General features: G+C 36.4%; 1 protein-coding gene and 1 long non-coding RNA gene across 2 annotated transcripts in view; one reads left to right on the top strand and one right to left on the bottom strand.

The window, feature by feature from the left end:
- Positions 1 to 10,113, bottom strand: part of Il1rapl1 (interleukin 1 receptor accessory protein like 1) — a 1,263,049-nt gene extending 1,252,936 nt beyond the window's left edge. Inside the window, exon 1 of the mRNA XM_075958196.1 lies at positions 9,160 to 10,113. The gene's annotated coding sequence lies outside the window, so the exon portion shown is untranslated. The remainder of the gene's footprint in view (positions 1 to 9,159) is intronic.
- Positions 10,114 to 10,204: 91 nt separating this feature from the next.
- On the top strand, positions 10,205 to 25,850 carry LOC142840868 (uncharacterized). Its single transcript, XR_012908974.1, has 6 exons — positions 10,205 to 10,396; positions 11,021 to 11,057; positions 12,298 to 12,372; positions 12,843 to 12,948; positions 23,333 to 23,454; positions 23,932 to 25,850. It is a non-coding gene; the product is annotated as an uncharacterized LOC142840868 (long non-coding RNA).
- Positions 25,851 to 27,659: the final 1,809 nt, after the last annotated feature.

Below are 27,659 nucleotides of genomic sequence, written 5' to 3'. Positions count from 1 at the left end.
GTCTGTGTGTGTGTGTGTTAAACCTCTCCCATACTTGGAATGTTACATGCATACATACCAATATTAGTTTATTCAAAATCTAACATGAAGCCTGTCTTTTTTAGTAAGTCCTCCCTGATTGCTCTCTATTCATGAGTTCTGGCCTTTTTCTAAATTTTCACTGTACTTGATCCGACTCTTAGAAGTCTGAATGGAAAACTGCTTCGAATTCCAGTTCCGTGGGGTTCTGTTTCTTAGTCACAACTTCCTCTAAGTAATCTGCCTCTATATTCGGCTACCTAATATCGCTCTTTTTTTTTTTTTATTTCTTGCTTCTGAACAGTGAATTAGCTTAAATAATTATGTTGGTAGCTGACTGGGCTGGCACACACCTGGAACTGCAGCACTCAGAAAATTGAGGCAGGAGGTCCCCCTGTTCAAATTCAGCATGAGCTACATAGTAACACTCAATATCAGAATAATAATAATAATTTTTAAAAAACTATAGTTGGGGTGAAAGGAAAGGAATGGATGAAAGGAGGGGACCAGTGTAGGCCAGTAATTTCATCTTCTTCTGCCACTTGTAAAATATAAACTACTATTCATCCTCTCTCCTTTATTTTACAAGTTCCTTTTATTACTTTCCTCCATTAGAAGCTTTATTCTCAACTTACAATGCAGCACATGCTTTGGTGAACATAAATCTAAAACTATTTGTAATTAGTGAATATTTAAGCATTATTGTGCAATTGTTTACTGACATACTACTACATGTCTTGCATGATTCTTGTAGTCTCTAGAAGTATGAGACTGACAGGCATTTGCTCCCTGGAGCTAAACTAAACCATTCAGTCATTGAGAAGTGCACACCCACTGACAAGAGCGACTTACTTACTCGGAGATTGTTATTAAGGGCCTGTAGGAAAATCCCAAGAAGGAAGAGCAGCAGTCCAAACTCCCCAGAGATCCCCTGAATGAATTTATTTTGCACACTGTGGAGCTGTGTTCCTCTTGAGTACTGTTCAGGAGTTTTGTCATGGTGAGAACAATTAGGAGCTTTAACAGGGATATTCAAAAACTAAACACTGAGAGCCACCAGATTCATTTTTTATATTCAAATTTTCTCCCTTGGCTATATGAAGCTTTGTTTACACACAATATTCTAAGTCTTCGTCTTTCCCATTCTTTACTGCTGTGTTTATCTCCCCTGGCTATGTCTCTTCGGAAATAAAGTTCACCATGACGCTGTAAACATCAGAGTGTTCCTAGTCAGTGTCATTTCTCCATACAGGAAAACGTTAACAGCTGCCTACCTAGTATGTCTGGAGTACACTGCAGCATCTATCCTGAATAAAAATATGCCCTTCACAATCTTCTCTCACCTTATCATCTCGAATACACTCCTCTGAAGGCAGCTTTGAATGAGCAAAAATAGCTAATATATTTTCTGAAAGTGTTACTATTGCAGTCCAAAGGAGTGACGCTTGCCATTACAGTATTTCCATTTAGCATATTAACAGGGATTCATATGCCAAATATTGTAACAAAAAATAAAAAGGCCTTAACAAGATACACAATACTAAGTGGTCAATCTTGAGATCATGTACATATAAACAATAAATGCACTCAGAAGGTTATACTTATTTATGCATATATATGATGAAAATAATCAAAGAAAAAGATGCCATTACTTTGAGAAGGAGAAATGGGTAGGACAGGGAAAGACCTGGAGGGAAAGGAAACAGGGGGTGCTGGAGGGAAGAAAGAAAAGGGGATCAAATTTTGTATTGTAATTTAACTACAATTTAAAAATTAGCATGCTTAATGGTGTTTATGTATACAGAGGTCTCTGTGTAGACACTAGAATATGTAAGTACACTTAATACAGAGAGATAATTCAAAGATACTAGATAAATAGATCTATGAACTGCTAGCTTTTGGTTATAGCTATGCTATCATAGGCTAGCAAGCTCTATAAATATTGCTCTTTATTTTCCAAAAATTACTCCATAGTTGCCTATATAAGAGAGTGATCCTATTATTGGAGACATTAAAAAGAGGTTCTGTCTTTAAAGTGGAGTGAGTGACTAAAATACATTTAGAAAAGGGTCCTCAGTGGAATCCCTTGGAAGCAAGCTGGTAGCGTGCACTATAGAGACAAAGCAAACTGTCTTAAAGGCCAGAGAGTGAAATGTTTACAGACGTCATTTCTGGGTCACTTTTTTTGACAGAAAGGGAAGAATTCTATACAAGAGCAATTCTCTCTGCATGAGAGGAGATATACAACTATTGGGGAAAGAACTGTTCAGAAAAAGCAAGGAGACTCACCAGTGACCTATTTTTCCCAACTCTTCCCTTGTATGATGTCCACAGACATCAAATAAAGTCAAGAGTAGCACAATAGGCATAAAGATAAGAGTTCAGCCCATATAGTACAAGTGGGGCAGGAGGAGAGTTATCCTAAGTCACTAAAGCGAGTTAGAGTTTAAAGTATTACATTTAGTAACATTAACCCCAACAAAGAAACTTTGTTTCCTTACTGTCTACTAGGAAGACAATATGGTATGTCAGGGCATATTGCAATGTAAATAAAATACTAAGCTGTGGGATTAAACCTTATCAAGAAATCAGAATCGTAAACAATGAGTAGGCCAACAAACGATCAGATCTCAGGCACTCAATTTCATTTCACTGGCTCACAATTTTCTTATGTAAAATGACACAATGGGCATCTTTTACCCATCAACTTTGTACACTTCCATTAGGTTCTTATGACACTACCCTAGTTACCTCTGGATAGATCTATTAAAATGAATTTTATTGTGGCAGCAATATAATCTTTTTTTAAAGTTATTATTTTGTGATGCATACATAATGGTCTTATAATAATCTGTATAACATAAATTTGAAATTCGGTTTGAAAATGGTGAAACTTCTGGAGGTTATACACTCCAAAACCCACTAACTTAATTCTGTGGATTCAAGATCCACACTAAAAGCTTACTTTTCTTTTTCAACAATTGATAAACATGGCTCGTGTGCAGATGCAATGTTTAGTATTTTGACTGTGAGTATGTGAACATTTTATTTAGTTCATTCTAGAACCTTTGTTCTTCACTAAACTTTGTATGTAGATGAACAATGCATTCTGAAGACATTTATTCACTCAGTTGTACACTCCCTAATACATTTAAATATTTTTGTTATTATACATTTTCTTTATCAAGTGATATTGAAGGTAAAACTGATTAAATGGCTTTCAACATTTTTAAAGTAATTTTTATTTCATCTTATTTTATGTCTATAGATCTTTGGTGAGCATGTATGTCTGTACACCATGTGCCTGTATGGTGCCTCTAGGAAGCATCAGATCTTTTGGAAGTGGAGTTGAAGGTGTGCACCACTGTGTGGGTGCTGGGAACCAATCCCAGGTTCTTTAGAAGAGCAGCCAGTGCTCTTAACGGCTGAATCACCTATCAAGCCCAATTAATACTTAGTTTCATTTAAATTAATAAATAAGTCCATAATTACCACTATACTAACAAAATGGATATTGCATGTAAATATTGGTACAATAAGAATGTATCAATTAATTAACCTTAACAAGGCCAGGGAAAGATTTTCAGTTTTTCAGTGAATTTACATACCACATACTATATACTGACAGTATTTTTAAATACTGCCTAATTTTACTCTCAAATTTAGGTAGAAACAACATCATAAATTTAATTCTATTTATTGTAATGTGTGTGCATGTGTGTGTACATGCAGGTAACTATAACAAACCTTTTGAATATCTTACCATGAAAAATGATCCTCTTAATGTTATAATACGAAAAAAAAATACTAAAGAGCTTTGCTTTCTCCCTTTGCTTCATCCACAGCTCACTGCTTGGCAATTTCAGATTATATGATTGGAAGGCAATACTAAGCCACTCAGTCATCCCTTTTCCGTAGCTATAAGCCTTAGGAATCTTAAGCTTTTGGCACTCAAATAGTGTATCTGCACAGCAGAACCAGAAAAACATGCCAACTGAGGATTTGTCATTGTGAGCCAATGGCCAGGGTAAGCAGCAAGGGGTATGTCCATTGAGCCATGTGGTTGGACTGTAATGGTATGCTATACACATTGTAAGACTCTCCAGGGTGGCATTCTCTGGGTGAAAATTAAAAGCATATTTGTAAGGTGATTAACTGAATTTGTCAAATAAACAAACCTATTTACATTTCTATGATATTCCTTTGCAAGCCTACTAGATCATAGCTGAAGTATTGTCATGACACAGACATGTATTTTAAATACAGGATAGCAAAGAAATACTTGCTATTTATAGGCACCAACAAAGTAATATAAATATACATGACAAGATTCATCCAAAATAAAGAAATTTTGAGGATCTTTAATATAAAAACCAAGAGACTTGGAATTAGAGGAGGTTATATTTGAACACAAGAGCTATTTAAGTTTATGAACATTAATTTATTTTTATAAGATTTTTACAGTTTCTAATTCTATCTTAGCCAAAACATAAAGCCCCACTTCTTAACCTCTTTATTCATCCACATAAAGCATATACAGAAACTCAGGTAATGAACTATGTCCTCATTTATGTGAATATGCTGGTGTTAAAAATCCAAGCACTAAAGCAATGCAGCTTTAGCAGTGACACACATGGGGGATTGCCTCCCCCTAAAGAACGTTAGTAATTATTGCAACTAGAAAATTACAAACAGTATCGGAGCCTTTACAATCTCATTTTCTCTATTACTCTGGGTACTCAAGCCCATATACTTTGGTAAATAAAATGATCCTTGAGAGTGGCTTTGTGGTTAGTTGACCTAATTCAGGTGGTAGCATCAAGTTTGTTTGTAAGCATTTGTTTGTATAGTCCTCCTGCCAGAAACAGATCCTATGTCCTCAGGGGCATTAAGGGGGAGAAAATGATCTCCTTAAAGTAGCCACACAAAAATTTTTGAATATGATTCAAATGCAGCTCTTTTTGAATTACTTAAAACAACTATATTCCCTTATGGGTACCCCTGAAAAACAAAACTGCGTGGTGAGTGAAATCTCATATCAGAAGCTTTTCATTTGTCTATGTTGTTTAATCACCAAATGATATTATCTACAAGGGAATTGGACTAGATACGAGGAAATGTTTATAAAGTTTAAAATTAGGCCACTAAAACGATATTCTGAAAAATTCATAAGATAGGGGAATTCTAATTTTGCATATGTTTCTAAAGTAAAGCATTTTAGACACACTGTTACCTTTTGTTCAGTGCAACAAGTAACTATTCTATTTTTTTTATGGATATCTGGAAGTCTTGCAGGTCAAATATAATGTCAGAGTCTACAAGTGTCCTAAGTAACAGAGCCTGAAATACAAGTCAGGAAACCTTGGTCAATACAGTATTCTACAGCTGAATTCCTTTCTTTTTGAGATTCTCGATTTGACTAATGAAAATTGGACTGGAATTTAATAAGAAAAATGCTGACATGACCTTATCTATATCTGCTCAAATAGTGAAATTACAATTTTGCTCCAATACCTCAGCATTACCAGAAAGCTTGCTACTTTTAAATCTTAATAATCAATACGACTTTAGTTGCCAAAAATTATAAAGTAGCCCTCCTTATGAAAACATGAGATTTCTCAACTGTCAAGATAATGTCCATTTTAATACTAACTATCTATAAAACATTTCAGTAAATATACAAGAGTCTAAAAGATTTCAAAATAGAAATATTCTTTTTCCAAGTTCAGTTCCAGAAAATGCTTTACGTATCAGTCTCTTTAAAATAACGTTGATTTGTTCACGTACACTGCAATAAAAAATGTCATTTAAATTTTCCCTACTTATGGGACTATTATGATTACCTGTTTTCTAAATCGTCCAATTTTACTGAAGTAATTTATCAGGAAAGAAATCAGTACCTTACATATTCATATCATAAATGGTAGTTGTTCTCCCTAAAATTTTCTAATACAAATACATGATTTTAGCTTTAAAAAAGCAATAAAACACGTTACGTTACCTTTAAAAAAAGCAATAAAATAGAAAAATGCATGTTATATTTTACACCACTCACTGTATCTTTAAATGCTTTCTTATTAAGCAAAACTATTTATTATTGATTTGTAGGATACTTAATATCAGTGCTATGAAGTGTCTTCATTACATAATCTTCCTAAAGAAAGTAACAGGTTACAAGTAGCTATTAAAATGTCTGAAACTATCTATCTTGATGTGAGTATATTTGGTCTTTAAGCAAATAGATAGCAATTACATGTATGTACTGGTTTCACACTCAGTGTCTTTTGAAATAGACTTCTTTCCCATCTATATCTGTTTCTATTCTTTATTAGGATTAGAAAACCTCAGTAAGTTGCCCTATTGGGCAACATATGTATGCTGTAAGCCAGAAAACACCTAAGGAAGTCATTTATACAATGTGAAAATTGAGGATATAGGGGAAAAATCATTGCAGGCTGTATTTCTGCACGTAGATAGAGACTAACAGCCTGGGAGCAGCCGTAGTGTTACCCTGACCCCTGAAGGAAGGAATCAGGAGTTAACTTCACATTCAATTTCCTACACAATATGAACCACCAAACCTCCAAATTCACTGGCACAATATATCAATGTTTGGGCATGTCCTGCAGAAATAAGAAAGTCACCTCAAATATCAGACCTCAAAATTTCATTCCACAATCCCACCATCTGATTTGAGGTGAGAAAAATCTTTTCAAAGTTACTTAGGGAGTCTCTAGATCCTTCCTACCCCTGACTCTACAAAAATGAAATGCAAGAAATCAAACAAAAACAGAAAGAATCATCTCAGCATTCAGAAAGAAAGTCTTTTAGCTATCTTCTCAAAATAAATGCAAAGGAAAATTAGAACTAGGACTACTACATAAGACTCAAATAATCAGGTTTAGAATATTAGCAGCTTTCATGTTTGTGGTGTGTGTGTGTGTGTGTGTGTGTGTGTGTGTGTGTGTGTGTGTGAATATATGATCTACTTATGGGGAGCAAATCCTGAAACAGTGGAAGGCCTAAGTAGCTGATGTGCATCTGCTTCAAAAAAAAAAGGAGAAAAGAAAGGAAAAAGGAAAGAAAAAAGCACAGCTTCAAATAAAGCATGAAGGAAAATGACATTTTATTCTGCAGTGTTCCCTCCTCTGTAGAGTGAGCACAGTGGATTTATCTCATCTCATGGTGAAAGTCTCCAACGACTGCAACATGTCTTTTAAGGCATTCATTAAGTAAAACTTGAAAATAGATGGCTCTTGATATCTAGGATTTGTGTTAGCAATGAGTTCGAAACCATTGTGGGTTGTGTTTTTCTTTTTGTTTGTTTGTTTCTTTCTTTTTAATTTAACATGATGCAGCTACCTTTAAAAATTTTTACTTCTCTTTTTCCCTGAGGGTTAAAATGGCCCAGAACAAGGTTGTCATGGGAAAGATAAAGGTAAGAAGCACTCATTTCTGACACACCATGGAAGCAATCATCTTTTTTTTTTTTTACAAGGGAACCACCAGACTGAAATCTGCATCAAGCTCTACCAGGAAAAATGCAAGAGGGGACACTAAATGGTCCTTCCTTTCAGTCTCTCTCAGTCGTTTCAGTGGATTTAACTTTCCACTCAGTTGAGGTCACATATTTCAACCATAGGGAAGAGAACTATGACCTTGGCTGGAATCATCAGCTCCAGAGACTCAATGGGGCACTTGTGAAACATTGCAGACACATTTTGACTCTCCACGGGTGTGGCTAAAATTGCTCCCATCCAGCCTTAAAGCTTACATGATCTGCTGCTAGCCCTCAGAAACTCACTGTGAGAAAACTCATGTTAAATTCGCCGCAGAGATCAAGGTTTACAGGACCCTTGGAGCTAATCTCTGTCTGCCCTCCTCCTCTGTTAGCTGTTAGACGCCTTCAAAAGTTAAGAGGATGATGGAGGCTCTCTCTATACAATCATTCCATCTCACTATCGTTGACTGAAGCTCACTGATGTAATGAAGTTACATAATCACCGATTATGCACGACTTCCATCCATCTTCCTACATATCCACATCTTGTCTCCTCTCCCCTTCAGATCAATCTACCAGGTGAGATTTATAACACATGCAAATGCTTCATTCTCTCATCATAGGAACTGAATATGGGACTTTAGCATTGCAGTACAGTGCACTGAACCACGTCATCAATATCGATTTTTTTATCCCATTTCCAAGGCAGAATATGTTTAAAGAATCCTGAGTGCTGTAGTCTCTAACTTTTTAGCAAAAGGCTAAAATAACAGATAGAACACATCTTCAACTTAAGGTTAAGAGAGGAGTGCAATTGACTGCATTTCCCAAGCTAGCTGCATTGCAATAAAAGGATCATCTCCACTTCCAGACCTTTGACTCCCCGGCACGTGGGTCGTAGCTTCAGCTATTTAGGGTATTGGGTAAATAATTCTATTATTGGGTAAGCAAACTTAGAAAAGAATGTACGATGGTGATATTTAAGATAATATTACTATATTATTCTCTGTTTTACTGATTATTTCAGCCTTTTCTCTTTTCACTCTGAATGATAATCCACTAAAATAGGCAGAAAAGTAGTCCACAGCACTTAATTATCTCCAATAACCACAACCTGGAGAACAATTAACAATGATTATCACCTTAAAGTTTAGCAACTTGACAAGTGGGATATCCCCGGTCCCATTGCGGCTGGGAAATGCAGCAGAATGCTGCACTGAGTTGAGAACATATTTCTTTTAAATAATAAAGAGTTGCTTATTTTATTTGAAATGGGCTCTTCAGTAAGTGCTCCTTTTACCAATGCTATCCGTCCAGAATGCATGTACCACAAATATTGCCTTCAAACAAAGAGTGTCTATCCAGAATTAATCCAAGACTCTCTTCCACACTGAAATAATTAGGAAGTGATTCTTTGATTTATTTCCAGTTATACTCAGAATGCACACACACACACACACACACATACACACACACACACACACACACACACACCCAACTGCAGTTATTCCATTCAGTGCCAATAACGGCCACATCACAGCCATCAATGCGATGCAGCAATCACCCAAGTCACCCATTCCCATTACAGACGCCCAAGTTTGCTCACGCCACTGATGGGTCTAATATAAAAATGACCTTACCCACAAGAGTCTTCCGAATTATTCTCCTCTGGATATCAGTCGGTAAGGTAATTGCTGGTCATCACAATGCGTATTCAGAAAAATCCACGTTTTACTCCTGTGTTCTTTTTCTTGTTTTGGCTAGCAATTAATATTGTGAACAAGATTCCCATTCACAAATGCCAAGTTCAACATAAAAGCAGATAATTCCATACAGATCTTCCCTACAAGACTGTCTCCAGTTAGTTCTCAAAGTGCCCGATTGTTTAGTGATGATACAATCCAGGTGCAGAGCAGGGAAGGGAAAAAAAATACTAGGAGGAAAAAAGAAACGGCAGAATTAAAAAAAGGAGACACTGAAGGAGGAAAGATCAGAAAAAGAGGAGAAAAATTTAAATGTGTGGTTTTTTGTTCTTTTGTTTTTTGTTTTTGTTTTTTGGTATTTTTTTAAGAAGGAAGGAAAACGGACGATAAGTGAAGAAGTCTGTGAGCTCTATGACAAGAATCAGAGTCTTGCTTGCAAATCTTCTGAATACATGTAGCCTTTCAAATCTTCCTGGTCCCCAAGTAAAATTTCCAGATCCGGGATGCAGCCATAAGAAAGAATCCTATGTGTATTTCACAAGTATCCCGCAATAACAGATCCGACGGGGTTTTCCTTGTACAGTACTGCTATGTGAAAGCACACAACCCCTGCTGTTTGGGAAGGTGTCTCCTGGGTCCTAGCTCTCTTCAGCAGACCCCAAAAATGATTTTTCAAAAGAGAGTGGGTGGGGGGAAGCAGCTTTGCGTTTATCTTGAATGATGCTAATCCTGAGCGAAAACGACAAGCAAACCGCGAACAGCACGAGATCTTGATTAATAGCCAGAATCCACTTAAAATATCCCAGGGAAGAAGGAGCGAAAACAAGAAAGAGAAACTGCAATGCATAAATGATTCCAGTGTTTCTACAAGATCGGTTCATTTGATTGAATGCATTCTCTGGTTTGCTGCAAGTCATAAAGAGGATAGTATTACTGCCACCCAATGGATATTTTAGTACTAGCCAATCCACAGACAGCCACCGCTTTGCGAGTTTTAGTTTGCAGAAGACCCGAAGAGGAAGGACCGTAGCCTGGGAATCTTTCGGAAAGGACCCTGGAAGGAATAATGGGAATCCGTCCTAACCGGCAAAAGTGTCCCAGCCAATTGGACGTTTACCCAGGCTTGCCTTAGCCACCTTAGAATTGTGGTTACATTTTTATAGGCAGCTGAAAGGTACAGAGAGCGATGCCTGGTCTGACACACTCATAATATCCTCCTTTCGTCTTTTCCCTTTGAAGATTTATTATAGCGCGCGATCTCTCTCTCTCTCTCTCTCTCTCTCTCTCTCTCTCTCTCTCTCTCTCTCTCCCTCCCTCCCTCCCTCCCTCCCTCCCTCCCCCCCTCTCTCTCTCTCTCTCTCTCCCTCCCTCCCTCCCTCCCTCCCTCTCTGCCCCCCCCCCAGTTAAAAAAAGTGGGTGGTAGTGACATGAAAACACAGCTCAGTGTCTCAGGTGGCCAAGTGATAATAGGTCCTAAAGGCAGTTTTGCAAAGTGCTCCTGCGTGTGTGTGTGTGTGTGTGTGTGTGTGTGTGTGTGTGTGTATTGGTATGTAAACGGTAAGTCCTTCAGGCACTTACCCTCTCAGCAGGTGTTCCCTCGGTTTGTGGAGAAGCTAAATCTTCCCTAAGAGAAAGGGGTTTGGGAAAAGAATGCTTGTGACGGGCACCCCTTGAGCAGAGGGGATGGGGAAGGGAGTAGGGGAGTGGGAAGAGAAACTGTCAGGGCGGGATCGAAGAGGATCCTCTTCTCAAGCAGGCAAGATTTCCTTACTTCATTAGAGTTCGCTTCATTTTTCAGAAACGGATTTGTGCTGAGGAACGACGGACAAAAGCAGGTACTTGTAGATAAATAAGGGACTTACTTTACAGTTCCTTGCCTTTTTACCTTGAGATGTTATGAAACTCTTACTTCTGTGATTCCCAGATTTTAATGTACGCACTTTCATTCTGGAGATGTAGTGAGAGGCCTGAGAGCCCGAGTCTCTAATAAGCTGGTGTGTGGACTATAATAATGCTGTCAGATTACATACTGCACTTAGAGTAGCAAGCCCCTGGGGAAGTGAGCATATTTACACTGCAGCCCCAGCATAGGTTCTGACAACGGAGTAAACAGGGAAAGAGGATGGATAAATGCTTTCCTGCCACCATCCCCCCTTCCCTCCTCACACTTCAGCTTTTCCCATACACCCACTGCAGTGGCAACTCTGAAAACCTTAACTTGCTGAACAAGGTTTTCCTCAAGCTTTGTAACTGTAAGACTTCATGAGATACACCAAAGGTAGAAAAGTAAACAGGCAAAACAACCTTGTACCTTGAGAGCTAGATCTTCATGTAATTCAGGGACTAAAGCACAAATTGGAAGTAGAGAAAAATGAGATGAAGTGGGAGGGGGTAAATTAATTGGAAGCTAGACTACTAAATCAGGGCACAGGTGAGGGCGAATGAGAGCTGGGAGCCAGAAGGGGGAGGTAAATCTATATTTTGATGGACTGTCCATAAAATTGAAATTATAAACCATAAACCAAGGTGAGGAAAGATGTGTTAAATTGCTAGTGCATTTTCAAGACTTGCATGGTTTTTCTGAAGGGATTTAATCCAGGTTAACCTCTGGTATGGATGTGGCTCTCTTCTCCGTACACCCTCCCCACATGCTACAATTTGGAAAAATCTCAAGGCCAGAGTTTGAAGAAAAAATTCTACCAGTACCTACTAGTGAATGATACATTTTCCTATCCCTTGTCGCACAGTCCTTTTGCTGACCCACTTAAGTGAAGAACTAGACCTCCAATGTAGTGTGTGTGTGTGTGGGGGGGAGGTATAATTAACACACTTTGTTGCTTCAAGCGAAGTTTAGAAGTAAAAGTTTAGGCCACAGGCTCAGACCGGAACTAAAATTCGATTCCTAAATTGGCATAATTATCCATAGGAATCACAAATCTTTCTTGACCTCAATTTCTTTATCTGTTTTATGGCAGTTAAAATGAACCTGTTACCAAGGTGTGACCCAGGTCCGCATGAGATACAATTCAAATCCCTTATGCAATGTTTCTGCAAATCAGTTTGTTACCTTCACAGGGAACAACTTGAAATATTACCTCGACATGGGTTACAGGGAGATCAGGAAGCTTGGATTAAGGCTTAAAGACACAGGTGAGTGTTGGATCATTACAAACCTATTGAAAGGGATGATTTTAAAAGCTTTCTCTTCAGATCAAGAACGGGAAGTGTTTGTTTGAATCTGGGGTGAAGCATTGTCTATTCCTGGATCTTACAGAGCCAACTGTGGGCCTCACTGTTTGTTGCCATGGGATCCTCTTTGTGCGAACTGTCTTGAACTGTGTGGGAACATTTTCCTCTTGCCTCCCTTCAGTTCTTTCTCTAACTCTTCTGAAGATATGTGTCAGAACAAAATGTAGCTGCATTATTGCCAATTAAGACTAACAGCAGCTGCAAGGTGCATCTAATTAAGAAATTTAATTACTTCACTGAATTCTCGTTTGCAGATGTTTGAAGCATTAAACAATATATTGTGATTTTCTTTTAAAATCTGGAAACGGCTGACCTCTCTCCATGTTGGGAATGAAACAAACCCTGGATCCATGGTGGGTGTGAAAAAGAAGACTTTATACCAGGTGTGATACAACATATCTAAAATTTCAGCATTCAGGAGGCTGAGGACAGAGGACGTGAATTCCAAAGTCGTTTGAGCCACACACTGAGTTCAAGGTTAGTGGGTAGCACAGTAAGATATTTCTTTTCAAAAGTGCTTTGACATGAAAAGTATATACCCTGATAAACTGCAAATATGGGATGATATATTCAGGATGGGGTAATAGTATGCATAACCATGAAGGTTTTTTTTTTTATTTTAACAAAGGAAATCTCAAAACACTGAAAAAGTATTTCATTATTTGAGTAGAGTACTTGCTTTGTACATAGTTCTCAAATGCTCTTGTCTTTGCCAGTAACAGGATAGTTAACAGTAAGTTTGGTGCTGCATTATGGGAATTGTAGGCTAGAATGCAAAGCATTGTGGGGTTTGTAGTAAAAACTGACTGCAGATTAATCCATGCTCTTAGCTTTTCTCAGTGGAAGAAACTGCTGTTCTACTTTCTGATACTAGGGAAAAAAGAGCATTAAGATACTTTATAACATTAATGGAATAAAGTTTAATAGTACTAGAATGATGAAATTAGGGTTTAGGTACAATAGTACTGTGACTGAGGAGAATACAATAAGTTCTACTTTCTCAGCCCCAAAACAACCTGAGAGAGCAGGTTTTTGATATTAATATGTTATAGCTGAGATTTTAAAAAGCACAATCACATTTATTTTTGGTGGCAATATGTAATAAAATGCTAAGCTTACTGTCTATGGGAGAAATTAGTGAGCAGTGGAAAATAATTCTAATTCTTCTTGATTCTATCTTACCTATTGGTATCTGAAGTGTTATTTTCTACTCTTTTTATCATACCTCAGATATGTGGAGAACAGTTTCATTGACCCCCTTTTAGGTATTTTATTATATAAAACTACTTTGCATATTCAGAGTATTTCCTCAGTTTTTTGGAGTTATTTCACTCAGTCCACATTTAATTAATTATGGTAATTTATAAATAAAAATTATAATTTAGCTCATTTTTGTATGTAAGTGATGCTACATATATAAATACACAATTCACGGAGGTTTTTATTTAATCCATCACCATTTTATTTCAAATTCAATAAGCATTTTCTGTATGATAGGAAGTCTAACTTCCCAGTAATGCTGGATGAAATCAACTCCCCTTTTATTATAAAGACTAAAATACAACTCTTTATAGCCTGTGAAAGTCACCATTATCATGCTAAGTTACTTAGAAAGTACTTTATACCCAAGGTTGCTTCCTTCTCTCTTTTTCTCCTTAAAGAGGCCTCCATGCACACAAACATGGCAGGAAAGCAAACTATTATTACAGACATGAATAACTGCACAATCACGTGCCCTCCATTTTCAGTCCTTTTGCCAGCAACATTCATTTGAACCCACCACCACATATTCTCAAATGAGGTACAGACAAAGACTTGAGCATTTCAGCAAAATTCCACCATAATTTTAGGAAATAATAAAGAATGCTATGAAAAAAGCAAACAGCAACAGGAAAGAAAAATACCATGCCTGCTTTTCTTTCACATTTCTAAGTTTTGAATCATAAAAATACACAAATATATATCTTTGTGAATGCAGTTTACATTATTGTTCATACTGTGCATATTTCTTTTATGGTCATAAAAATAAAAGCAATGCCCCAAATGAAACACTATGTACATAAGCGATGCAAATGCATCCCCGGTGGAAAGCCGGCTGGCTGCTGGTGGGAGGGTATATTTATACAGTGCCTTTCATTTGGAAGGTTCCCAAAATGATTTGCAAACTGTATATAGAGGAATTGCTCACCATGGAAATTCACCCACTTCCAGGAGAGAATGCAGAAGTCATTCCATGCTGACAACCAGTTTTTAAAAAACCACAGAACAGGCCTTCAGGTGGGCAAAATACTCAAATCATAATCAGTTCTGGAAATAATCACGGAATACCCATTATGTGCTGCGTTCTGCTTGAGATTTGAAGAGTATTCTTTGTGGGTATGTGTGGTCAACTTTTTCATTTTCCTAAAGCTTATACATAATTGCAATCTGACTGGAACTTCGGAATTAAAAGCTCCGTTTCCTGGTAAACGTCTGATCTCTGCAAATAGTTCCACAGAAATAGAACTCTTGCTACTTTTGTGTTTATTTATATCTTACTTCATGGTATTTAGGACACATGACCTATTGCGATATTTTCCACTTTAGTCTTAATACACACCAGAAGGAAAAGAGAAAGAAAGAGAGAGAGAGAGAGAAGGAGGGAGGGAGGGGGAGAGAAAGACTTCTGATAAGATGGTTTAAGCAGACAAAATCGTACTAACACTTCCTAGGTTGAATGATTTGGAAGGTGATTGGGCAGAATTCAACCTTTACAGCAGTGGTTCTCAACTTTTGGGTTGTGATCCAATTGGGGGGGAGGGTTGAATCACCCTTTCACGAGAGTTATCTAAGACTATCGGAAAACAATCACACTATGATTTATAACAGGAGCAAAATTACAGTTATGAAGTAGCAAGGAAATAAATGTATAGTTGAGGGAATCACCACAACCTGAGGAGCTGTATAAAAGGGCTGCAGCATTATGAAAGCTGAGAAACACTATTCTACGTGGTTTGGGAAATTCAGTGAAAATATATCAATGTAAGCGTGTGGAAGATGGCTTCTTGTGACATGCTGCAGAGTACCTTGAGGTAACTAAGGCAGAAAATACAGTTTGCGTAAGGAAGGCAACAATGTGAACTAGTATTCCAGAGCATGAAATGCAGAGTCAAATTTCAGTGTTGTCTCAATTAACTAGATGATTAATATTTCTCAAGTGAAAATAGAACAGGAAAAGAAGGGAAAGCATGCATTGTTGAAGTTCAGCCCAGATTCACTGAGGTTCCAGCTCTATGTAGTGACAACCACCAGCTCCTTCTTTAAGATTTGCTTCCAAAGGCCAGAAAACTGTACCTTGGCTATTGACTAACTGGTGTTGATTCAGATACCATGGCTCTGTTTACTATAGCTCAGAAAAAACATGTGGTGTACGCTGCAAGCTCTCCCACAGGATCAAGCTGAGACTGGACCTGTGTTTTTAGTCACATGCTTGTTTTGATTCAGGGTAACAAGTAATAATTATAGATTTTATGTCTTGCTTTCAGATATTTAACTTGTGTGACTAAAGACAGCAATATTTGTCGTAGTAGCTGTTTGCCCACCTAGTACCTGTTTTAAAGTGCATTGCGAGCTGTTGGCATTCAAGGGATAAGTGGGGTAATCTTTGTACTTAACTAGCTCATATACAATTTTAAAGACACATGGATGTTATAATATGATAAATTCTCTAAGAGAAGGTGTTAGTACAGTGACCTTCAAGCATAAGCAAAATAAAAAGCAGAAATGATTGAAGATCAGGAATAAAGAGAAACACTGAAACAGATGAGTTTACTGCTACCTAGAAGGGCATCACAATAGTTATGACAGTGGAATTCAAAGTGTTTAAAATCATAGAATCTACCTTGAAGGTGGCTCTAGAGACAACCTTGAGTAATCTTTTTTCTTTTAGACAGAGGAAATTGAGTGTCACTCGACCAAATGACATAGTTATTTAAGCTTACACAGCAAGAAAGTGGTAAGAGGTCTCTCCTGGCATGGCTCAGCCATAGTGTCTGTCAGCCTTTTCTTTTCCAAGATAAGTTTGGGACATAATCACGATACTGGCGGCAACAAGATCTGGGATCATTCCTGGCATATGACTCTTACTATGGCCTTGAGAAAATTTCTTGCCTTCTCCGAAGTGAAAAAAATAAAGTTACTTGTTCAAACTTCTTTGGAGAATACTGTAGCACATCTATTCATTGGAGTGGTTACAGCATACAGTGTGTTTGCTTCGTGATGGGTTTTAGGTTTTCTTTTTCATTTCTTCTTTTATCTGTTAGAGACGGTAATTGAAAATGAAATAAATGCAGCAAAAGATGGTTAAAATTTTGTGTTATTTTTGTTATATTAAGCTAAAGAAGGAAGAGAATCAGATTCCCAAGTAAGATGGCTCTTACTTAAGACATTGTTGGGGTTTCTTTTAGACTGTTTCGTGATTCCAGCCTATGGGTATTCTTATTACATGGTCTCAAGATTAGTTTGATATTCCATGTGAAACACAAGTCAAATAGATGAATCTGATTTGTAACAATAATGAGGACTTATAACTGAAATTGTATTTACAGATTAAAAAGTCTGTTCTACTTAAGGCACAAAAGAGAACAATCACACAGCAACTGAACACATTTGAGTAGGCAAATGAACAAGTAAATAGGGAAGTGATTCCAGATATATGAAGGTGATACAAATTTAAAATATAATGTAATATAATAATATATTCTCTAGAATATTTTAATATAAATCATGGACAGTAGAAAATGTGAGTGAAGGTTTGAGATCACATAATCTAATTATGCAACTGAAATTCCTGTTAACAACTTTGAGAGAATTAGCACATTGTATTATATCTAAACATTCAGATACACAAAATCAGAAATTCTCAAGTATATATCTAAAACAAATACATACATATGTCTACCTAAAGCCTGTACAAGAAAATTTAGAACAGGCTATTTAACAAAGTTCAAAGTTAGAAATCACTCAAAAGCCTAAGTAACATCATTGGAATGGAGGAGAGCTGGCTTTCTCACAAGCTATCCTATACACCTCCTGACAAATTAATAAATGAATATAATGAAAAGAAATGTGTTTTAATACATGAAAATATATGTAAATACCAATCAATATGCATGATTAAAAAACACTAATGTATTACACTGTATAATCTTAAGCACAGGAGTGCCAAGGTTGCATGTTAAAAAGTTGGGGAGAATGTGCCCATGAAAGTGACATGAAAAGCAAATATTTGTTAATGTCAGAATTTGTTTTTAGCAACTAAAGAAATGGTCCCACTGGTAAAGTTCCTGCCACAGAATCCATGGATGTGAGTTCAGAGTCCCATCACCCACATGGAAGCAAAGTACAGTAGTAGCATGTGTCTGTAACACAGAACTGTGGTAGGGGAGTGCAAACACGGAGATCCATGGAGCTTATTGGCCAGTCAGCATAGCTAGCCAGTGTAGCTAAATTGATGAGCTATAGGTTCAGAGAGCAACCTCATAACAAAAATCAAGGTGGAAGGTAACTTCAAACTCTGGCCTCTACATATATGCACACATACACAAATCCACACAAATCCAGACATGCACATACCCACACAAACATGTATAAACATCACAGACATCCAAAAATAAATAACATACATTTTTAGGAAATAACTGTGCTTTCTTTTTGTTTGTTTTTTTTTGACTGTGATTTCTTAATAATCAACATTATGTAATTCAACATAGAAGAGAAATACAATAAGATGCTATCTTTGGATTTTAAATACCAAACAGAACTTTATTCAGAAATGACCCTAGAAAACACTTTTTTTCAGAATGTACACATTAGGTATCTTTGAAAAGTACCTTATTGTGCTAACGGAATTGCTTCTAAAAACATGGCCAGTTTATAGATGAGAATAAGCAAGTTTTTTTTCAATATTTCACAGTGATAAAGTTGGAAATTGCAGTGTCTCTAAATTACTAGCCTTATTATCTGGTGTTTGCAACATCTGATTTCTTCTTCCATATTACATTTATCTCATGCCATGAATTTGATTTCTACGACTTGCATGTTTTTTTACTGCCTTTCAATTGCAAGTATATCAATCTGTAGAGAAACGAATTAGTAAAATTCAACACAATCTCTACTAGTGTGTTTGCCTAGCAGAGTCTGTGACTCTTGTTTCCATATTTGCTCTCTTGTCTTTCACTTACAAAATATTTAAGAGAATCATCATATTTCTGATGAATTCATAAACATGATAAAATTATAACTTCAAGGGCAAAATAGGACTATTTCAACTTTATAGATAACTAGGAAATAGTATGATGAAGGGTTTGTTAATATTATGTAAATGAAAGAAAGTATGGCACTCAGAATTAGTTTTTGTAGTTTGTCATACGATGCAAAAATTATAGGAACATCGAAACTCAATTATTGTACATGTGCTTATTCTATGCTACAGGGCTATTACAATATTCTGTGATGATATTATTCTATAATGGGTATTAAATACTACAGGGGATTATAGAATATTACAATATAGGTGATAACGTCTAAAAATAAAATTATCAAAACTTTTCTATAACAGAGCAATGACAAAAAGAAAAGGACACAAAGTGTTTAAATTTCTTTATTAAACTATATAGGCTATCAAATTTCCCAGGCCTTTTAAATCTAGTTGGATCCACAGTGAATTGTGGACAGATGTGTTAACTCTTCCAGACCTCGTCCATAACCTCTCTAGGGACTTAGTTTTCTGACGATCTTTATTTTGTTTGTTTTTCTGCATATTGGTGGCCTGAAGGAACTGGCTGAAAGATGGTGAATCATGTGGGAAGGATTGAAATTCCTAAATCATTGCTAAGAGGAGTAATGTGTAGCCAGGAGCAACAGCCTGGAAAAAAACTTTCATTATACTAAGCTACCCAGAATTCCAGTCTCTTTGTTAGCACAGCAGAGTTTAGATAATGCTGATTTATAGCCTCTACTCATAACCAGTCAGAGTCAGAGAAATTTTTTTCTTTTCCATTTCTTTCTATATTTCAGATAAATGAAATTATCTTGATCACATTTCTCTGTAAATAGTGGATTTTGTCAATACACATACTAATTTCATTATGAAACTATTTGTATGAGGTTATAAATGCTTTAGAAAACACCAACCAAAGCAAAAGCAAGCATCTTGATAATTATCTACACTAAACATATGGAATGGTCCTTATATTTACCTATTTATCTGCCTCTCTTCACCTAATCATCTTCCTGAATAGTAAATGCATTTTTACTTTGCATTTTAAAGAAAGATACTTTCACTGCATTTATGGATATTAATATAAACATACATTTTAAAATTCAAATATTTTAAGTTCATAAAATATCATTAGTTCCAGTTCTGGATAAAATGCAGTAGATGTATTTGATATTTTCTCTTCTTCTGAACATAAGTTTACAACCTGGATAGATGTAGGGAACTAGTATTTTCAAGCACTGAAAATGAAGTTGTAGGAAGCAGAGCATAATGAATGCTGGAACTTGAGGTAGCACAAAGTTTACTCTCAGTTTAACAATTTTAGATTTTAGATTTGCCCAACTTGAAACAAGAAAACCTGGAAGTTAGCACTAAAGGCCAGACTTACAGAGCAACAAGTAGTATCTTCCTGTGACTCTGAAGTCTAGGAAAAAACAATTATTTTTTCCTTTCCTTCCTTCCTTCCTTCCTTCCTTCCTTCCTTCCTTCCTTCCTTCTTTTTTCTTTCTTCTTTTCTTTTTTCTTTCACCTTCTCTCTGTCTCACTGTCTCTCCTCTGTGTCTATCCATCACTATGTGTTCATTTCTGATGTGTTGTGAATATACATGAGTGTGTGAATCTCCTTTACTCATGCAAAGGCCAGAGCCAGATGCCATGTGCCTTCCTCTCTTGTTTTCATCTTTATTTGTTGTCTTTTAGCCAAATTTCTCAATGAATGGAAAGCTTACTCTTTTAGCTATCTGGAGCTCTTGGGGCTTTCTTCTTTCTAAGCCCCAATGTTGTGTCTTTGCTTAGCTTTGTGCATGAATGTGGGGATGCAAACCTAGGTCCTCTGTTTTTTATGAAGTGAGCCACCTAGCCCCCTCAGAAAAGAAACTCTTAATAGTCAGGAGAAAGTGCAGAGATAAACCCCTAACATAACTTGTTTGATTCTTAATTCTCTTCTGCCCCTGTAGCTAGTCAGATCTGTGGTGGGGATGCAAGAGGCAGTTGCAACAGGGCCTAGCAAGGGAGACAACTCTAAGCAGGTAATGCACTTACTTGTTCTATGGGACTTCAATTTGTAGGGGGATCATAAAAACTAGTTTAATATTGGTTAGTTCATTCTTTATCCCTTCCATTTTGAAAAAAAAGACATTAATATGATCACAGTATTCCACAATAGAACATTCCAGAGCAGAATAATTAGAACACAAGTTTCTGATAAGTGAACCAGAAAGAATAAAGAAAAATAATAATAGAAAAATACAGGGGAAATTTAAGAAAGAAGAACAGAAAATCGATTTCCCATATTTGTTTATGAACCACAACATTTACCCCAAAGATACATATACAAATACTGCTTTCATGTTAATAATTTTACTTATCTCTAAATTTATCTTCCATATAAATAATAACACCTTTTTTTTGATTTATATTTTGTTGTCTATTTCTGCTGTTTTTGATGATGCAATATCTGGATAAATTTTTGTTTTGCTTTATTTTCTGGAGTTTGAAGGGGACTTATGCACACTGGGGGCTCCCTTACAGACCCTGGATTAGGTACAAAACATGACCAAATGCCTATTTTCACAAAGAGGTCCTTTATTAGGTGGAGGGGAAAAGTTAAAGTGGCTGCTTTCAATCAGGCAGAAAAACAACAACAAATGACCTTGCAGATGTCATTCTTAAGAAGAGAAAACAGGGGCGTCTGTGTTAGAATGGGTTAGGATGCAATGATAAAGGAGATAGAGGATGAGGGAGAAGGAGAAAGGGACAGGAAAAGGGGAAAGAATATTTTTCCAAAAGGGACAAAAGAATGTCTCTGGATAGAGAGGAGATAGACGTGGTACAAAGGTAAATGGTTTATAAAGGTAAAAGGAGAAACTCTGTGTTAGGATGAGGTGTTTAATTTTAATTATGTATGTTAATTAGGTGACCCACAGGAGCTTCTGGTTGCTTAACTTTGGTAGTCAGCCTCAGGAGGAAGAGGTGGCCAAATAAGGGAATAGATGTTTGTGGCTAGCTTTAGCAATATAGTCTACTGGATTTTACTAAGGCAGAGGGAATGGGGGAAAAGAAAGAGGCCTGCCAGAGTCACATGTTCAGGTGGGCTAGTGCCTCTTCAGTGTTGGAGTTAGAAAACTCTGGGCCTCATGTCTTCTAAGCTCTCCTATTGACTACATTCTCAGCTTACTACATATTCTAGAATCTTTGATTCATACTTAGAGAGCTGGAATGACATCTCAGCAGTTAGGACCACTGTTCTTGCAGAACACCTGGGTTTGGTATGTAGCACCCACTTGATAGCTCACAACGTAATTCCAGTTTCAGAAGAGTTAACACCCTCTATTGGCCTAGGCTCACACCAGGCATGCCCTCAGGTAGTGTAGGTACATATATTCAGGCCAAAAAGGCACAAACATAAAATAAAAAAAAATATTTTTTAAAAGAAAGTGGATATCAACATCATTAGTTTTAAATGGTTTCCTCTATTTTAATTTCAGGGATTGTGGCTTTCTAATATCTCTGCCAGGCTCTATTGTCCACTCTTTTCTCTAGCTTTTCTTTTCTGGTAGATTTAATATGTTTTTGATCTAATTGAGCATGATGTTTCAGTTGTAATTTCCCCTAAATTTATAGAAAATGGTTTTGTTATGGTTAAATGTAGGAACTTTTTAAAATTACTTTTTCTTACAAAATATCCCTATAGCAGCCTCCCCTCCCTCCACTTCATCCCACTCCCTCTGCCTCCATTCTGCCCAAGATCTACTCCTTCTTAGTTTCCCTTCAAAATAGGGCAGGCTACCCTGAGATATCCAGTGAACACTACATAACAAGATACAAGGCTAGGCACGAATCCTCTTATCAGGGTTGAACAAGGCAATCAAATTGAAGGAAAAAGGGTCCCAAGCACAGACAAATGCTTTGAGTTCAGAAAAGGATGATTCAGTAATCACACATTTGCTAGAAGTTATGGACATCATGGTTATGACTTGACAAATAAAGATAGACAATGGTTCAGCATATGTATCTAAGAAAATGAAACAGTTTTTTGTTTATTATAATATAAAGCTTATTACCGGTATACCAATCCTATAGGGCAGGCAGTTATAGAAAGATCAAATTTAACTCTAAAGGATATGTTAAATAAACACAAAGGGATGATAAAGACCCCCTGAAATAGATGGTATAATGCTTTAATAACTTTGAATTTTCTAATTGCTTATGAGAAAGGAAAAACAGCTGTGGAGAGAGATATTGAATAATAGAAAAAAAAACCCTAATGAATTGAATCAGCCAGCATATTTTAAAGATGTACTGACCTCAGAATGGAAAGCGAAGCATGTGTTACATTGGAGAAGGGGTTTTGCTTTTGTTTCCGCAAGAGAAGAAAAGTAATGAATACCATCAAAAAGGATAAAGATTTAATTTGAATAAGAGATATCTCTTAATTAGAAGAGTTTGTAGTTCATCAAGGCACGTGGTTGTTTAATCTAAACTGACCTATAAAACTAACAAGTGCTTTCTATTTGATCAGAAATGCCATTTGGCAAAAGAGAATCTCCCCAAAATTATGATTGGAGAAAGATTTTGTTTGTTTGTTTGTTTGTTTGTTTTCAGAAGAACAAAGGTATCCAGTTAAGGAGTCTGAAGACCACTGTACAAATGGGACATCTGAACAAAAAAGACAAATGATCCAGAAAAAAGTACCCCTAGGAAAAGAGAAAATTGGCCGCCTATTGGTATAGTATATTTCCTACATGATAAAATTTCATACATCTCAAATGTTTGTTTCTGCTATTTTCTACAGGCATATAATGCAAATGATCTTTTTGTCATCCCAGTATAGTTAAATATTAAAGCTGGCATTGGAGTTGAAGTGTGGCTCTCTCCTTCTCTAAAAACAAGCATGCTTTTTAAAGTGAAATCCAAAGTATCCCTCTCATGTCAGAAGAGCCACCAGATATGAAACAGAAGAAAAATAGTTAAGGACTACTTTATTGCCACTAATCTTAATAATCCTTCAGTTTTATATTGACCTTTTAACAGTTCTCTTTAAAGGATAAATATAATATATATGTGTGTGTGTGTGTGTGTGTGTGTGTGTGTGTGTGTGTGTGTGTGTATGTAAGTTTTAAACTTTTGTCACAATGTTAATGGTCATATAGTGTACTAATTCTAGAAAAAGGTTTCATCTACCTTTCTGTATATGATTCCAGGTTTGAGTCCCTATCAGTTTTCTGGAGTGAACCATGAGCTTGCCTAATAGGAAACTTTGAGGGTCCCAAAAGAAGGATGGGGCCCCACAACGACGATTCTTCCAGGACTATGATAATAGCACCAAGCTGAAAAATGTCACCTAAAGATCGACTTTGGACTACAAATGGCCCAGGACAATTTTGAGGGGGATGACTGAGATGATCTTGCCTACCAGACCATTCCAGCCAGGACCTGAGAGAAGCCCTGCACTTTTCCATTATGTAGAGCCTGGGAAACAAACAATACAGCTACCTCTTTCAGAATTTGAGAATTAATTCAAATTAGTCTTTTCAGAATCCCCTAAAGATGCCCTTAACCCCAGACGGCAGGAAGCAAATTAAAGAATACGAATACAATGTCCACATTCCCAAGAGGTTGGGTGGGTGGTTTTTGGTCATTCAGTGGGTTATAGGTATTTGTCATTTTATAGGGGGAGTTGGTTACAAGGTATTATTGCTTACAGTTAGGAGGGAACTTGCACAAAGGAGATTAGATTCAGAGTTTTTGTTTTGACAAGAAAAAAGGGGGATAATGATAGGATTGGATAAAATGGAAGATTATTGGATCTACTCAGAAAAAAAGGAAGACATAAATATAATGAAACAAAAAAGTAGATTATTGAATCTACATTTAAAAAGCAACTATTAGTTTTCAATATGTTACTTTGGACTTGACTCATGTATATTATATGCAAATTTTATATATTAATACAAATTGAGATTAATATTGTCAAAATGAACTGTGCATGTTTCTAATGTTTTCAAGGTATCGTACCTATACAGCTCATGTAACAATGTAATGCAAATTTCTAGTTGACGAAAGTTATTATTACCAATTGTTTATGATAATAAGAAATACAAGTTAATAATTAGTCACCACTTACAAATGAACTTGTAGTCACATTAGTTATGTTTTCAAGGTCAAACAGATATTTTTAATAGATCATCTTCAAACACTCCAGAGATCTACAGAATATGGAATTTAAGATGTTTTAATTCTGTTGTTATTTTTTAATGACAATGACACATGTTTTCTCCTGGTAGGACCAACCTACTTCAGAGTATATAATAGGCATTAAAGAAAATCCACATGGATTTTACTTTCTTTGTGGCAAAAGTAAGCCACTGAGAAAGAAAATGCCCTTGCTTTGACAACTACCAGTATGTTGTCCAAATTGGACAAGCAGGACACAAAGGAGAGTGACTGCCAAACATTGTCAAGACAAGGAGTGACAACCCTTCAGAATATCCTGCTTCAGATGATTCTGATCTATCAAATATTCTAGTTCTGTAGGCCAAAGATGGATGACCCAACATTGCAGAGGAACTTTGGGTGACTATCCAGGCATCCATCTGTTTCTTTCCTTTCTTACATTATATGGAAGTCATTTGGTTGCAATTCTTGCTCACTAAATTAATATTTCCTTCTCACATCTCTAAAGGAGTTGAATACTACATAGTTCTACTTAGTTTTCCTAGTTTACTGACTCAGAAAAGAAACTCATTAAAGAGTTGTAAATTGTAAAAGGTTGAGAGAGATTAAAAGATAATTTGATAATGCAGCTTAGAATAGAAAGAGAATTAGGTACAATCTTTTGGACTCATTAAGATAGGCTAGATATGGAGTATTTGTCAAATGCAAATGGACTAGACATTGTTGGTGTATTTATTGCCTGTATATAGTTATTGTATATAGTTATTGTACTTACTATATATCATTTTCTTATATTAGTTATAGCCTACTTTTTATTTTAGACAAAAAGGGTAATATGGTGGTTTAGTATTTGTGTTTTAATAAATAAAGCTTGCCTGAAGATCAGAATGCAAAGCAGTCACACTAATCAGTTGCCTATTTTAAATAAAGCTGCTGTTATGAACATAGTTGAGTGAGTATCCATGTGGTAGGATGGAAAAGTCTTTTGAGATTATGCCGAGGAACCGTATAGCTGGGTCTTGAGGAAGATGGATTACCAACTTTCTGAGAAACCACCATATTGATTTACAAAGTGGCCATACAAGTTTGCACTCCCACCAGCATTGGAGGAGTATTCCTCTTGTTCCACATCTTGGCCAGCATGAGCTGCCACTTATGTTATTGATCATAGCCATTCTTATAGGTGTAAGAAGGAATCTCAAAGCAGTTTTGATTTGCATTCCCCTGATGGCTAAGGATATTGAACATTTAAGTATTTTTCAGCCATTTGAGTTCCTCTATTGAGAATTATACATTTAGATATATCCCATTTTAATTGGATTGTTTTATTTTTTAATATAAAGTTTTGTGATGTGGGAGTGTCATATATCAACCTGTTGATTTCATTGGCTAAGTAATAAACAAACGGCTTGGGCTCATAGCTTAGAACATAGGTGGGTGGAGTAAACAGAACAGAATGCTGGGAGGAAGAGGAAGTGAGCTCACACTCGACAGCTCTCCTCTCGGGAGTAGATGCCTCAGAGAGACGCCATGTTCCCAGCTCCTGGGCAGACACACGCGATTCAGCTCCAACCCAGGATGGACCTAGGCTAAAATCTTCCCGGTAAGCGCACCTTGGGGTGCTACACACAGATGATTAGAAATGGGCTAAATTAATATATGAGAGTTAGCCTAGAAGAGGCTAGATAGAAATGGGCCAAGCAGTGTTTAAAAGAATACAGTTTCCATGTAATTATTTTGGGGCATAGAGCTAGCCATGTAGGCGGCCGGGGTGCTGGGGACGTAGCCCCGCCACTCCTAATTACTACAGTTTTGTGACTTCTTTTTATATTTTTGGAAATTAGCACTTTATCAGCTATAGAGCTTGTGAACATCTTTTCCCATTCTGAAGAATACTGTTTGGTACTTTTGGTGGTTTCCTTAGCCTTACAAAAGCTTTTCAGTTTCATTTATTCCATTTATTAATTGTTGATATTTGTACCTGTGTGATTGGTCTTCTGTTCAGGAAATTGTCTCCTATGCCAATGCATTCAACGCTATTCCCCACTTTTCTTTTTATCAACTTCAGCATATTTGGTGTTATGTTTAGTTCTCTGATCCACTTGGTCACTTGAACCTTTTTTAGGTCACAGTTCTCTTACTGCAAATTTTAGTTAAAGTTTTATTTTTTTCATAATATAACTATGAGCATCATTCTGATTAGGATATTGCTAATATTCTTATTTCAAGATACTTTCCCCTTTCAAGTCCTGTGTATGTTCGTGTGTGTGTGTGTGTGTGTGTGTGTGTGTGTGTGTGTGTGTGAACAGGCCAGCAAGTGTAGTGTATATTGAATACTTTATCACTCAGCAATACCCAATTTCTTGTTTTAACTTTTGGATATCTGAACACTTTGTGCCTTCTAAAACTGAAATCTGTGTACAATTTTTATTTAATTTGTGTATATGTGCTTTTAAAATTTTATGTTTTTATCTTTTATATTTGTTTATCATCTTAATTTCTATAATGTTGATTTCTTTTTTTTTTCTTATGGCAGTGTTATCTGTTCTTTCGCCCAGTATCTTATTTTATTATTTTCTTGAATGTTTTTATTGTATTTATTTATTTTATTATTTGTTCCAAGTTCTCCCCTCCTCTTCTCCCCATCTCTTCCTCTTATGCCTTCCCTTCTCTTCCCACCCCAATGCTCCCAATTTTGTATCTTGAATGTTTTTAAGAGACACTGTGTCTCACTTAGGGTTCTTTCAGAACTTGT

This window comes from Microtus pennsylvanicus, chromosome X (genome assembly GCF_037038515.1).
Source record: "Microtus pennsylvanicus isolate mMicPen1 chromosome X, mMicPen1.hap1, whole genome shotgun sequence".
Taxonomy (NCBI): Eukaryota; Metazoa; Chordata; class Mammalia; order Rodentia; family Cricetidae; genus Microtus; species Microtus pennsylvanicus.
Note: the sequence above shows the minus strand (reverse complement) of the source record. Positions and strands in the feature narration are given on the sequence as shown.